This window comes from Anabrus simplex, chromosome 1 (genome assembly GCF_040414725.1).
Source record: "Anabrus simplex isolate iqAnaSimp1 chromosome 1, ASM4041472v1, whole genome shotgun sequence".
In the NCBI taxonomy this organism is placed as follows: domain Eukaryota; kingdom Metazoa; phylum Arthropoda; class Insecta; order Orthoptera; family Tettigoniidae; genus Anabrus; species Anabrus simplex.
In genome coordinates, this window is record NC_090265.1 from 1554295550 (window position 1) to 1554311080 (window position 15531).

Genomic DNA, 15531 nt, shown 5'->3' on the forward strand with positions numbered 1-15531 from the left:
GTGGGAAATTGGGAGTGAGATTTGTAGATCGTAATTGGTAGGTAGGAGATAGGGATGTACGCTCAGATGCCTTCACTTGAACTGCAATGATAAATATAAGTTAGGGTGTTTGTTTAGAAGATTTATAGGGGGGCACATTCAGGGAAACGGGGTGGACTGGGGAGTGATGATGACAGTATAGGAAGCATGAAGTCGAGTAAGGATGACGTGAAATTGTTAGTGTTAAACTGTAGAAGTATTGTAAAGAAAGGAATAGAATTAAGTAATTTGATAGATTTAAATTAACCAGATATAGTAACAAGAATTGAATCATGGTTGAAAGTGATATTGTGGATGTGGACATTTTCTCACAGAACTGGAGTGTTTAATCATAGAGACAGGTTAGGAACAATAGGAAGGGGAGTATTGATACTGGTGAAAGAGGAATTTGTAAGCTACAAAGAAGATAAGGACGAGGAACATGAAATTATAGATGCAAAAACCATCTCTATAGACAATAGGAACTTGATATTTTTGGGGTGTACAGACCTAGCAAGGCTGGTGCTGACGCTGATGCAGAATTATTTGATATGATAATCGGCTATGCGGGAAACAACACACAAAGGAACGTTATTGTAGCAGATGATCTGAACTAGCCAAATGTTAAGTGGGAAGGGAATGTGAACAATAGAAAAGCATAAGGAAAATCCTGAAGGCCCTGATAGTTCATATTGGCACAAATGACCTTGATAATTTCTCAACACCTAGTGACATAATGGCTGAAACTGATAGGCTTATTACTGCAATAAAAAGGTGGTTTCCAGCGGCAAAGCTTTGTCTCAGTGGCGTTTTATATCGGCATGATGTTGATTATCACTACATAGATGCTGTTAACTCCACTCTTGACTGGTTATGCCGTAATGGAGATGTCCTTTTTGTCGATGGTGATAGTTGGCTTAGAGGTAGTGATTTTAGAAAAGATGGGCTACACCTTAACAGAAAAGGAACCTCCAAGTTTGGTAAACTTCTCAATAGAATATCTAGTAGAATGCTCTCGGGAAACTAATTAAGAAAATGAGGGGGGGATGCTAATCCTAATGGCAAAAAGTTAAGTGATACAGAAAATGATTTAGAAAGTATAACTTATATAAGGAATACAATACACAATGTAGATAGGGAATCATTTCACAGAGATCAGATACACTATACTAAGAAAGCACCAAAGACATCAATAAAAAGGTTAGTTGAACACTTTACAGGATACTATCAAAATGTAAATGGACTTTGAAGCAAACTAACTGAACTTAAAATTTCTTCATGTTTGGCTGACAGGAAAGTAATAGTCAATTCTGGAGATTATGTAAGTGATTTCTAAATTTTGGCAATGAGCAGTTAAATATAACAATATCCACTTCATTTAGAGATCTTGACATACGTTCAATTGGCCCATTGAATGCGTAGTTAGTTCTATGCCAATTTGTAGACAATGTATTCTTGAACCTTGTGTAGTTAAAAATAAACATGTTAGAGAAAGGAATGTCATATAAGGAGGACTATTACTTAATACCATATGGCTGATAAGAGTGGAAAGGGGAAACAAACTTAAGTGATGAAATTAGTGATGTGGAACTCTGACTCTAAACTTATTCAATTTTCAGATGCGATAGCTCTTCTTTAACGAGTATGAAGGCATCCCATGGGGGGTTAATGATCTGTATTAGCAAGAGGTTTAAACCTACTCTGATACCGTGCATTAACACAGTTGAACAGTTGTTTGTGTCCCTGACTTTTAACACCACAAAATTAATCATTGGTGCTATATACATTCCACCCAAGTCTCCTGTCCAAAAATATTTTTAACATTGCAGTGCTGTTGAAAAAAATTATGTCAAATCTTGACAACCATGTATTGCTCATCGTTGGTGACTACAATCTACCACATCTTAATTGGATAGTAAATGAAGAAACATCTTCTGGCCTTATGTCAGTAGGTAACCACACTATGCAGTCCAGTTTAGTTATAGACACTTTTTCTTACCTCTGTTTAAATCAGTTTAATGCTATCCCAAATTTTCTGAATCACTTTCTTGATTTGGTTTTCAGTAACTCCAGTTCCATTGAAGTAAAATCTAGTAATGAAAGCATTGTCCCACTCGATAGACACCACCCAGCATTAGGGATTTCTTTACCTATAAATGAGCTATACAATTCCTTGCTTGCTGATAGTTTTTATTTTGACTTTTTAAATGGTGACTATAATGGACTAAATTATTATCTGTCACAGTTCAACTGGAAGGAGATGTTTCAAAATGTATCAATTGATAAAGCAGTAGAAATCTTCTATTCAGTACTACATTATGGCATGGAATTTTACATCCCTATACAGAATTTTAAGACTCCCAAATTCCCAAAGTGGTTTAATCATAAATTGAAGTCACTGATTATTGAAAAGAAGAAAGCACACAAGCAATACAAAATATCAGGTCTCAATAGTGATTATCAGCATTTCTCGAAATTAAGAAATGAATGCAAGTCTGAATCTAAATCTTGCTATACAATATATGTCTCCAAATTTGAACGAAGTATTACTTCCAATCCACAGAAATTCTGGCAATATCTAAGTTCTAAAGGGTCATGTAATAATATTCCTTCAACAATGCATCTTAATGAAGTTACAGCAGATACTGGAGAAAATATTGTCAAACTTTTTGCCAACCACTTTTCATCTGTTTATTCTTCTTATCAGAATAGTAGTAGTATGTCATATGATTATCATTTCTCTGTCAATCTATCAGTTATAAACATTAGTAGGGCAGAAATTTACAACAAACTGATATCTCTGGAATTAAAGAAAACTGTAGGACCTGATGGTGTTTCAACTTACCTGCTCAAGTACTGCTAATTTATTTTATGTGAAGCACTCTTTTCTCTGTTCAACTTATCATTAAACCAAGGCGTTTTTCCAGTGGAATGGAAGAAAGGATTTCTTAGTCCAGTTTTCAAAAATGGTGGTAAAACTGACATAAAACAATATAGACCAGTTATAATTTCTTCTCATATTTCCAAAATTTTTGACTCTGTAATTCTTGACAAAAATCACACCTCTCTTCAGAAACATCATCATTGATGAGCAACATGGATTCTTTTCAGGATGGTCAACCTGTAGCAATCTTCTTTTATTCTATCAGTTCCTCTTGGATGCAATAGAGAACCACTCCCAAGTGGACTGCATTTATACAGAGTTCTCAAAAGCTTTTGACACTGTTGACCATGATATCTTGCTGCAAAAACTAACAGGCTACGGGATTAATGGGCCTCTCCTTTCATGGCTTGAATCGTATCGTAAAAATCGCCTGCAGATTGTTAAAATAAGGAATCATTTTTCTGCGCCTATTATTGTTACCAGTGGAGTTCTTCAAGGGTCTCACCTTGCGCCCTTACGTTTTACTCTCTACATAAATGACATTAAAAATATACTTAAGAATTCTGAATTGCTTTTGTTTGCCGACGATGCAAACATTTTTATGCAAATTAATTGTCCACTGGATTGTTTAAAACTTCAAGAAGACTTACATCATCTGGAAAAGTACTGTATTCAAAATGGGTTGAAACTTAACCATGAGAAATGTAAAATAATATTGTTTTTTAAAAACAAGAAGAAAATATCATTTCAGTACAAATTTAGTAATAACATTCTAACCCCTGTTTCACAAGTTAATGAACTTTGTGTTTTATTCAGTTATAACCTATCAATTTAATGAACATATTGAAAATATTTGTAAGAAAGCATTTCAAAGATTGGGTTGCATTACTAGATATTCTAGAGAATTTTCAAACTTAGCTACCTATCGATTGCTGTATGTGTCTATGGTATGCCCTATACTAGAATATTGTACTTCTATTTGGAACCCTTCTCATCAAACCTCTATCCATAGATTAGATTCAGTATAACATAAATTTCTTTTTTTATATTCATTTAGAGCAGGATTCTCATATGATAATGTTAATTACACATCCCTACAACAGTCCTTATATCTGCATAGCCTGTCACAACGCCGTGAATTATTGGATACACTCTTCATTTTTAAATTGCTTCATTCCTTGGTGAATTGTCTACAGCTCCTTGCAAAAATTAATGTACATGTACCAGACAGACGCACAAGGTTCAAGAATACATTGTCTACAAATTGGCATAGAACTAACTACGCATTCAATGGGACAATTGAACGTATGTCAAGATCTCTAAACGAAGTGGATATTGATATATTTAACTGCTCATTGCCAAAATTTAGAAATCACTTACATAATCTCCAGAATTGACTATTACTTTCCTGTGATTACTTGTAATATAACCTGTGTATATATTGTACATATTTTTCTACTTATACTCCATTGAACTTTCTTTTTAGTGTGTTTTGTTTTGTTTTGTTTATTCTTCTCTACTGTTATGTAAAATGGTATTACCGTTAATAAAGTGTTATTATTATGACCAACAAATGGTAGATAAGTTATTATGGGAAGGACAGCTGAATCAGAAAGTGATGGAACCAAATAGAGGGAAAAATATTCTAGATGAGGTAATGATAAAACCAGATGAGCTAAATAGGAAAACTGAAGTGGTAGATGGTACAAGTTCATGAAGCTGCCTTTGTAGTAGTTAAAAATAAACATGTTAGAGAAAGGAATGTCATATAAGGAGGACTATTACTTAATACCATATGGCTGATAAGAGTGGAAAGGGGAAATTTTTAAAAAGCAATTATGATCAGTGGAAGATGGTAAATATATAAACAGCCTATGGGGTGGGTTTAAAGCAATTGTCAAGGAGAATGAAAACAGATATGTACCTTTAAAAGTGGTAAGGACCCATTATATTATAACAGGGAAATAAAGAGAAATAAGAAGTGCAGATTATAAAAGAAATAGAGTTGGGAATGGTCTTGAGAGTAAAGAGAAATTGAAGGAGCTCGCTAGGAAATTGAATTCAGCAACGGAAAAAACAAAACAAAAAACTGCTAAGGATAACATGATGACAAACATAAATGGCCTGCTATATGAATTTTAAGAAATGAAAGGATATGTATAGATACTTTAAGGCAAAAGCAGGTTCCAATAAGGACATTCCATGGATCATTAACCCGTTAGATGGGCGATACGGCGAGATCCACGGCTGCAAGTTGCTTGCTCGGCAGGGAACACGGATATATCTGCCGATACAAATTTTTTTTCTCAGTTGCCTGCCTGCAGAGGGTTATTTCCTTTTCAGCAGCGTATTCTAGATGAGTCTACCCTTTGATGTGAATTTTTTCAACTATGTTCTCCCAATACCAATGGGGCATCCACAAGTAGCAACATAAAGAACGCAGGTAACGTCCGGGCAAGAACGACCTAAGGCCTAATAGCTTCGCGCTGAAGCTTTAGCTTATCGCCTAATCGTCCCTTGGATGTAATAATATTGCTGTAGAAGGGATTTCTAGAGATTATGATACTGAACAGACCTCTCTGATGACATTTTAGAACTGTGACCTGATTTATTATCACCAGTCTTGAGTTCTTCCTTCACGACAGGAGTGTGTGTTTATCGCGAGTTACACAACATTTGTTATCATATGCAACCGTCATACAGACTCAATTCATGACTTCTGTCCAAACTGCAGAGACCAGGGTTATATTCGATCCTTATTCTTACATTTTTTTCTGCTAAAATGTCTAAAAGGAATTACCGGCCCCCAGCGTTAGAGGAAGACGATTTACGGGTCATGATAAACGAAATGTTGGAATTTTGTGGAGAGAATAACGATATTAGTGCAATAAGTTCTGCCAAAGGGAAATTCATAAGTGACATGAACATACCAGGAATAAGTACTGTAGGCTTGAATGTACAGTGTTCGGGCCCAGCTGATGTGAATGTTCAGCAGTCGCCAAACAGACAGCACGTGTTCAATTCCAGTTCAAGTAGTGATTATGACAGTGGCAGCAGTGACAATAATACTGATTACAATTCAACCATGCAAGTTATACTGAAAATGGACAAAGAATGTCCCGCTTTGATCCAAAATTCCATCGTGATGTAAAGGGAGAGTTTTTACGGAGAACAAAACTGAGCGAAATATTTTAATTGCTTTCTTTAAGACGAGATATGCCAGAACATAGCTGAACAGACAAAAGACGCCCCACAAGAAATCACACATAAAACCCAGTTTAGTAAGATAAAAGAAAGGAGTCGAGATCAAGACCATATCTGAACAAATAAGGACAAAATAAAGCTTCTTATCGCCATACTGTTGCCACAGGGGATTGTACAGAAACCTAAATTAGGACGCTATATTTCTCGCATTCGCTTGTTCACTACGCCTATTTTCTATGAGCTGATGACACAGAAGATAATTTTTCTCACTGGCCTGAGTGGCTTAGACGGTTGAGGCGCTGGCCTTCTGACCCCAACTTGGTAGGTTCGATTCTGGCTCAGACTGGTGGTATTTGAAGGTGCTCAAATGCCTCAGCCTCTTGTCAGTAGATTTACTGGCATGCAACAGAACTCCTGTGGGACTAAATTCTGGCACCTCAGCATCTACAAAAACTCTAAAAGTAGTTAGTGGGATGTAAAGCCAATAACCTTTTTTATTTTTATTATTATTATTATTATTATTATTATTTTCCTCCATAGCTTTTTACATATCTCTGCAAATGAGGTGAATAATGGACAAATTCCTCCTAAAATATACAAGATAAATCCAGAATTTTACAATGAGTTAGCAACATTTTCGGAAGCTTATACCCCTGATGGCAAAGTGTCAATTGATGAGAACCTGTTGCTATGGAAAGGGTGGCTAGGGTGGAAGTTTACATACCAAGAAAATGATCACGCTTCAGAATGGAATCATATAAATTATGCGACGCCAAGAGGGGTTCTATAACATGATCTGACTCCACGTGTATCATAATGAACAGATATGAAAGATATAACACTGTGAAGACTGTAAATACTGTAAATATTACCTGTATTGTAGTGTAATATATTCTGTGTGTGTCACTTATGAATTGTAGGTAGGATATATAAACTTGATCCCTCGAAAGTGCTAACCAACATAACAGAAAATTTTGTGAATATTATAATTTATTCCATTGTAAATCTTTTAAGTACATGTGAACTTTGTAAATCTACAACTTACATATACAGAAACATTTATATCCAGGCAGAGATTGTTAGTAAACTGCCTAAAATATTCAGGTAAAAGTTACCGTATAAACGAAAACCAGAGCTTTGCTATTAGGAAGAAGTAACCTTGACATCACAGTGTGAAAGCACTTAGTATGCTTTTGCACAAAGTATTGAAAAATTAAAATAATAGAATTTTCCAACAATTAAACACATTATATTCAAATAAATATTTCTCTTAGGGCCCTTCAATAGTTCATTATAGTCTAAGATTGTTTTTAATCAAGTAATTAAATAATTTCTTGAATCAGGGAAAACGCTCCCCACCTGGGAGTGAGCCGGTATGTACCAAGCTCCCCGCTTAAGGGGTTAATGAACAAGGGGAGTGTATACATGAGGACTTACATAAGGTAGAAGTATTTAGTTAGCAAGATGTACACTTAGTTGGATAATTATAATGTCCAAATAGAGGAGGCGACTAGTACTGACAAAATGCTGAAATTTACCAATGATAATGAAGACATTTATAAAAAGATACAAAAGTTGAAAGCTAGAAAGACAGCTGGGATTGTTAAGATTTCTGGGGATATATAAAAAGGCAATGGGTTGGAACGTGTAATGCCATATATTGGATTACTGTTTGCATGAAGGAGCGATACCAAATAAATGGAGAGTTCCAATAGTAGCCTCAGTGTACAGTAAAAGAGAAAACGCGATAATCATAAAACAGATAATTATAGGCCAATCAGCTTGATGTGTTGTTTGTAAGGTCTGGGAAAGCATTCTTTCTGATTATACACTGTACTGCCATAAGTTCTGTCAGTACTTTCAATGCATATAACTTCTAAATAAAACTATGTTAACCCATTAATATACATATATTCTGAAAAACAAAAACACAAAATATGCTACAGAATGAGATACCCTTATTTGAAATGATCACCATGTGTGGAAACACAGTGGCAAAGATGTTGAGGCCACTCAATAGCTGCATGAATCGTGTCCAGTGGAAACTTTATGACAGCTGACGTGATAGATTTTTTTAACATCTCAATATTGGGGTGCCGTTTTTGATATGCTATTGCCTCGATCTTCTCCCACAGAGAGGATTGATGTCTGGACTTCCACTAGGCCAGTTAGCAGCAGCAATGAACCGTGGGACATTGGCTGCCAATCACTACTGTGTCATTTTTGCTTTGTGTGCAGGAGCGCTATCCTGCTGAAAAATCTACAATTTCCCTTCAAACAACTTTGAACTGATATGTGGTTTCACCTTTTCCAGCACTGTCTGGTAGACAGATGCAGAAGTCTTTTACTTCACCTTCGCAAAAATGCACCTCCGATGCTCCCCTCCAGGAAACTGCCCACCATACCAAGACAGAAGCAGGGTGATGTCCGCGCTGCCCACATGGAACTTTCTCTCTTGCTTCTTTAGAGGACCATACGTACACATGATCATTTTGCTTGTTAATGACTCTTCCACAGTTAATATTTTTTCATCTGTGAATAGGATGTCACGATACTGGCTCTCGCCATACGTCGTTAACAAAGCCTGGGATCGAACCCAGCGTATCTTGTTTAATTTTTTAGTTAGTAAATGCCATGTATATCTTTTGTATGCACTAACACATAAATCATCCTTCAAAATACGTGACATAGTTTGTGGAGATACATTCATTTCACAAGACAAAAATGTTTGTTTACGCAAAGGATTGCATTGAATCCTTGCATGAACAGCATTCACAAATTCCTTTCTGCGTATACATCTAGGACGGTCCAATCTGACGGGGTCAACAGTTGCACCCATTTGTTTAAACTGTTCTATTGTCCGAAACACAAACTGTTCACTGATACTGAGAGATTTCAGCTTAGAAAAATTTCCTTAACTCGCTTTCTGCAATGAAATAATGCCAATGCAGCACAATTCTCATACACTCCCCACTCCATCTTTCACTGCTGCCTGTTGCTGGCATACTGCAAGCTGGTTACTATGGAGTCGTAAAGGTGACCTTGTGAACGATGACATACAGCGTTGCCATGCTTCTTCATTCTCAATTAGTTTATATTTTACTGACAGAACTTACGGCAGTACTGTATATTAGACACATTTGCTAAATTTTCAATTACAAGTTATTTTACGTTGCACTAACAGATAGGTCTAAAGGTGGCGATGGGATAGGGAAGGCCTAGGAGTGGAAAGGAAGCAGCCGTGGCCTTAAGTAAGGTACAGCCCCAGCATTTGCCTGGTATAAAAATGGGAAACCATGGAAAACCATCCTCTGGGCTGCCAACAGTTGGGTTCGAACCCACTATCTCCCAGATGCAAGATCACAGCTGCGTTCCCCTAACCGCACGGCCAACTCGTCCAGTCACTTGCAAAATTACTAAGGGAAGTTTATTCCAAGGAAACTCAACCTGTAGGATTCCAGCCAGATATAGCAGATATTTTAGATTCATAAGGTCAAATGGACTGTATTGCTATCGCCCTAACCAAGGCTTTTGATAGGGTAGATCATGGGAGATTGCCGATGAAAATGAGGGCTATTGGACAAGACAAAAGAGTGGTTGAATAGGTGGCTTCATTTCTGGAAAACAGAACTCAGAATTAAAGTAGGTGAAGCATTATCTGATCCTGCAATGATTAAAAAGGGGTCATGCAGGGCAATATTACTGGACTTTTATGTTTTCATAAATATATAAATGATATGAGTAAAGATCTGGAATCACAGATAAGGATATTTGCAGATGATGTTATACTATATAGAGTAGTAAATGAGTTGCAGGATTGTGAGCGACTACAGAGAGGCTTAAACAATGTTGTGTGATGGACAACAGACAATTGTATGAATGTAAATGTGATGAAAATTCAAGTTGTTAGTTTCACCAAAAGGAAAAGTCCTCTCAGTTTTAATTATTGTGTTGATAGAGTGATAGAGTGATAGTACCTTACGGGGAACACTGTAAGTACCTAGGTCTTAATATAAGGAATGATCTTAATTGGGATAAACATATTTGCGAGGTTGTTAAGAATGGTTACAGATCTCTTTATGTGGTTATGAGAGTATTTAGGATTTGTAGTAAGGATAGAAAGGAGAGTTGTGTATAAGTCTCTGGTAAGACTGCAGTTAGAGTATGGTTCCAGCATATGGGACCCTCATCATGTCTACTTGATACAAGAACAGGAAAAAATCCTGCACCTTCGCATGGTGAATATACCAAGACAATTCTCATCCTAATTCCTCCAACAGCTAAATCTACCCAAATAATTCACTCTTTTATATACCTAACAGAAACTCTGTTACATGCAATAGTATTCCTGATGAACAGTCTTACCCCACACTCTACCCTTCCCCTTTTAACACTTGTTAAGGTTATTTTACGAAGGTCAATCAAATATAAACGGGATTCTTATTCCTGATCATGAACAGTTGGTAGGACTGGCCCCGCGCTTCTGTCATGCTTAGGCGGGACCGTCAGGAGTGGGGAGAGCATGCTGTTAGATATTTCCTGCCATTTCGACAGTAATGCTCATGATGTCAGGGCAACAGGTGTACCCCTCCATTGTGCAATGCATAATTATAAAATTTCTTGCTCGTGAAGGAGTTACAGCTATATTGAAAACTTTATTTCTTGTTTTCAATTTCATTGTGATACAGTTCAATATGGAACATTATGAAATTTCTATCTTTAAAGGAGTTACAGCAATGGAAATTAGACAGAGATTCACTGCACAGTTCAGTGATCAAACATTGTCAAGGTCGCATGTGTTTGGCTGGCATAAAAATTTCAAGGACATGTGGAAAATCAGAAACACGATCACAGTCCTCGGACCAGCATTACAGATGAAAACATTTGTGCGGTTAAAGACATTATTGACGACGATCGAGGGGCGACAGTATCAGAAATTGCAGAACAAATCAGAATCAGTTATGGGAGATCTCAAGCAATCATCAAAAAATGACCTACAGTTCTGTAAAGTGTGTCCCAGATGGGTCCCTCGCCTTTTGACCGAAAATCTGAAGTTGAGACTTTGGAGGTCTGTCAGAGGCTTATAGCAAGGTTTGTAGAAGAAGGTGCATTTTTGAGTCAGATTATCACCTGCAATGACAGATGGGTCCACAACTACACTCCCGAATCCATAGAAGCCAATAAGGTGTGGCAGAGGAAAGGGGAGGCAGCACTAGTTAAAGCCAAGACTCAACTGTCAGCTGGCAAGATTCTTGCAACCTTTTTTGCGATCGGTGAGGCATTTTCCTGATTGATTTTTTGCATGAGTGACGCACAATCAATGCTGCTTACTACTGCGAGCTGTTGAACAAGGCGAGGGTTGCATATCGCCACAAAAGAAGAGACCAACCAATTCGACGGGTGATCCTTCTCCACGACAATACGTGGTCCCATACTGCAGCTCTAACTGTCTCCAAGCTACAGGAAATGCACTTGACTACACTTGATCATCCTCCTTACAGCTTGGGCTTATTGCCCTGTGATTTCCATTTGTTTGGACTGCTTAAAGAAGCTCTAGGAGGGCAATGATTTTAAGATGATGAGAGTGTGGAAGACTTTGGCGCAAAACTGGCTAGTAACACGACACTGTTCTTTTTACGATGAGGGCATCAAAAAGCTGCCCATACGCTGGGACAAATGCATTTCCAAAGCAGGAAACTATGTGGAAAAATAAATTGTAATTGCCTTGTGTTTTCCAAAAAATGAATTTAAATTTTAAAACAAAAAAAATGTTTATATTTGATTCCCACTTGTATAATCACCTAACTTCTCCTGGTTATCTCTCCTTACTCAAATATCATTAACTCCTAACACATCCAGACACATCATCTTTCATGACTCAGCCAGTTCTGCTTTCTTTCTTCCATAAGCCCCATTAATATTGATAGCTCCCCATTGAATTTCCACTTCATTCAGCAAGTTGTTTCCAAGGAGTCCCTCACCTGTCAAATGGAAGTGGAACTTCATTACTCCCATAGGTCCGAGGCTTACTTAAAATGTTGTGAGTTTGGTAAATTCTATGAAACAGGATGCTACCCTACTTACACATAGTCCCTATGAGGATATCCCTTCTGAAAAGTGACTGTACTCAGGGGTGTTTTACAGGGGTTCAAATCCTCCTCCCCAACCTCCCCCCCAAAATTTGCTTGACAAATTTAAGCAGCACATGCAGATTTTCAAAAATTTAACCCATTAAATCAATATTAATATGAAATCAGGAATTTGTAAAATAAAGCAATTGAATTTAACCCATAAAACTATCATCTTTAAATGTACAGTATAACTACAATATGTATATAGTTAACAAATTTAGTGAAAATATAAGTGACTATGTTAATTTGGTAAGATTTGCTTGGTGTTAATTTAAAAAATAAATTTTGGACTATCATTCAATTATTTACAGCCCAGAACAAGTCAGCATCAAATTGTCTTAATATTAGAAGTGCCAGAGCCAGACTGAGTGGTTCAGATGGTTGAAGCACCAGTCTTCTGACCCCAACTTGGCAGGTTTGATACGGTTTCAGTCCACTGGTATTTGAAGGTGTTCAAGTGTTGAAATACCAATATATTTTAATGATTATATGCCTAGAAATGTATGATACTGTAGTCGTCAATAATGTCTTTAACCGCACAAATGTTTTCCTCTGTAATGCTGGTCCGAGGACTGTGATCGTGTTTCTGATTTTCCACATGTCCTTGAAATTTTTATGCCAGCCAAACACATGCGACCTTGACAATGTTTGATCACTGAACTGTGCAGTGAATCTCTGTCTAATTTCCATTGCTGTAACTCCTTTAAAGATAGAAATTTCATAATGTTCCATATTGAACTGTATCACAATGAAATTGAAAACAAGAAATAAAGTTTTCAATATAGCTGTAACTCCTTCACGAGCAAGAAATTTTATAATTATGCATTGCACAATGGAGGGGTACACCTGTTGCCCTGACATCATGAGCATTACTGTCGAAATGGCAGGAAATATCTAACAGCATGCTCTCCCCACTCCTGACGGTCCCGCCTAAGCATGACAGAAGCGCGGGGCCAGTCCTACCAACTGTTCATGATCAGGAATAAGAATCCTGTTTATATTTGATTGACCTTCGTAAAATAACCTTAACAAGTGTTAAAAGGGGAAGGGTAGAGTGTGGGGTAAGACTGTTCATCAGGAATACTATTGCATGTAACAGAGTTTCTGTTAGGTATATAAAAGAGTGAATTATTTGGGTAGATTTAGCTGTTGGAGGAATTAGGATGAGAATTGTCTTGGTATATTCACCATGCGAAGGTGCAGGATTTTTTCCTGTTCTTGTATCAAGTAGACATGATGAGGGTCCCATATGCTGGAACCATACTCTAACTGCAGTCTTACCAGAGACTTATACACAACTCTCCTTTCTATCCTTACTACAAATCCTAAATACTCTCATAACCACATGAAGAGATCTGTAACCATTCTTAACAACCTCGCAAATATGTTTATCCCAATTAAGATCATTCCTTATATTAAGACCTAGGTACTTACAGTGTTCCCCGTAAGGTACTATCACTCTATCACTCTATCAACACAATAATTAAAACTGAGAGGACTTTTCCTTTTGGTGAAACTAACAACTTGAATTTTCATCACATTTACATTCATACAATTGTCTGTTGTCCATCACACAACATTGTTTAAGCCTCTCTGTAGTCTTATCGAGAGAAAATCAAGAACTGCTCAAATGTTCACTCCTGATGATTGGTGTAATACCATTCAAAAGGCAAGGAGAAAACAACCCTTTGCCATTTATAGACTGGCTCTGAATGATGTCTCATCAAAAGAAATAGAGAAATGTGTAACATTTAGAAAGATGAACATGAAAATGAAAAGTTCTGTTGGCTTCATGTTCGATGGCTTCGTTTTCAGAAAGACTCTCCTCATCTCATTCTCTACAAGGAATCTCTTGATGAAGGAATTCCTTTCAAAACTTTGGACATTACTCCTTCACATCATGTTCATGGCCGTCCTTGTTTGTCTGGTGTTCAACTCATCCCTCTCAACAACGATATGCGACCTGTCACTGAGGCTAAGAAGAGAGACATGATGACCCTTCCCCCATACATCCGTTCAGTACACCACACTTTCTTCAATCAACTGATACTGTGATTAAGGCTGTGGAGTATGGACTTGATTATGTTGACTCATTACAAGAGGAAGATGATGTAGATTGTGAAATTGAGTAAACTGGCATCTTTCATTATAAAGTCTGTTTAAATTTTAGCATGATAATTTAATTTTCAGAAATGTTTACATTTGGGCAAAACAATTTATTTATAATTCATGAGTGTCCATACTGATGAACTATTAGACCAGATTGCGTAGCTAGCATTTAACAACAGAGCAATTATTTTAACTCAATATGCGAGAGAAAAAGTTGTAATGGAAGCCGTAATGCAGTTTTACATCTACTAGGAAGGATCACAATATGAAGTTGGAATTCAAGAGGACATATTGGGGCAAATATTCATTTATAGGAAGGGGAGTTAGGGATTGGAATAACTTACCAAGGGAAATGTTCAATAATTTTCCAATTTCTTTGTGATCATTTAAGAAGAGGCTAGGAAAACAACAGATAGGGAATCTGCCACCTGGGTGACTGCCCTAAATGCAGATCAGTAGTGACTGAATGAAAAATTGAACTGTACAACATTATGTATCGTTAAGAATTATTTTATAAATACATTGCCATATTAGAGGTTAAAACACAACCTATAGATTTTCCTTTTACCCAACTTCGCCAAAACATTTATTGGTAGAGTGGTACAACCCTTGATTTGTACCACTTTACCTTTCGCTATGAGTAAACTGCTGACAGGAAAAGTGGTACTCCAAATTTTAGGAACGATAAAAAGCAATTTAAGGAACAAATAACTAAAATGTCTTTATTAAATATACTTTTAACATATCATCTGCATATTCCATCAAATGAATCTTGAATTCTTGCAAAGCCTGAATTTACATAAAACGAAACGCGAAACCTTGAATTTCTCAGAATGGGAAAAAATTGACTTAGACCACTTTGGCTCTCAGCGGCTCAAATCATCTAGCAGAAGAGAATAAGACAGTGAAAACATAAAATCAATGTATATACGTAATTAAAAGGTTAAAAACAACTGATCTTTAGAAAGGTTTTTATGTGTAATTTCATTGTTAAGAGAGATTTCCTTCATCTTATATTCAGAATAATTTTCACAAACCACTGCTGGTATCCAAAGTTAAAACAAGACGTTCACAGAAGGACAAACTGATGAATTCTCATTGGACAGACTGAACTAAAGGACAACTGATGCTTCCATAACAATACAACAGGAAAGAGAACAGAAAGGAACAATACAAGTCCAACAT

The 15531-nt window shown here is 36.8% G+C and overlaps 1 protein-coding gene across 1 annotated transcript in view; it reads right to left on the reverse strand.

Annotated features, from left to right (window-relative positions):
- Positions 1-15531, reverse strand: part of LOC137498543 (repetitive organellar protein-like) — a 278597-nt gene that overhangs the window by 88633 nt on the left and 174433 nt on the right. The window lies entirely within an intron of this gene.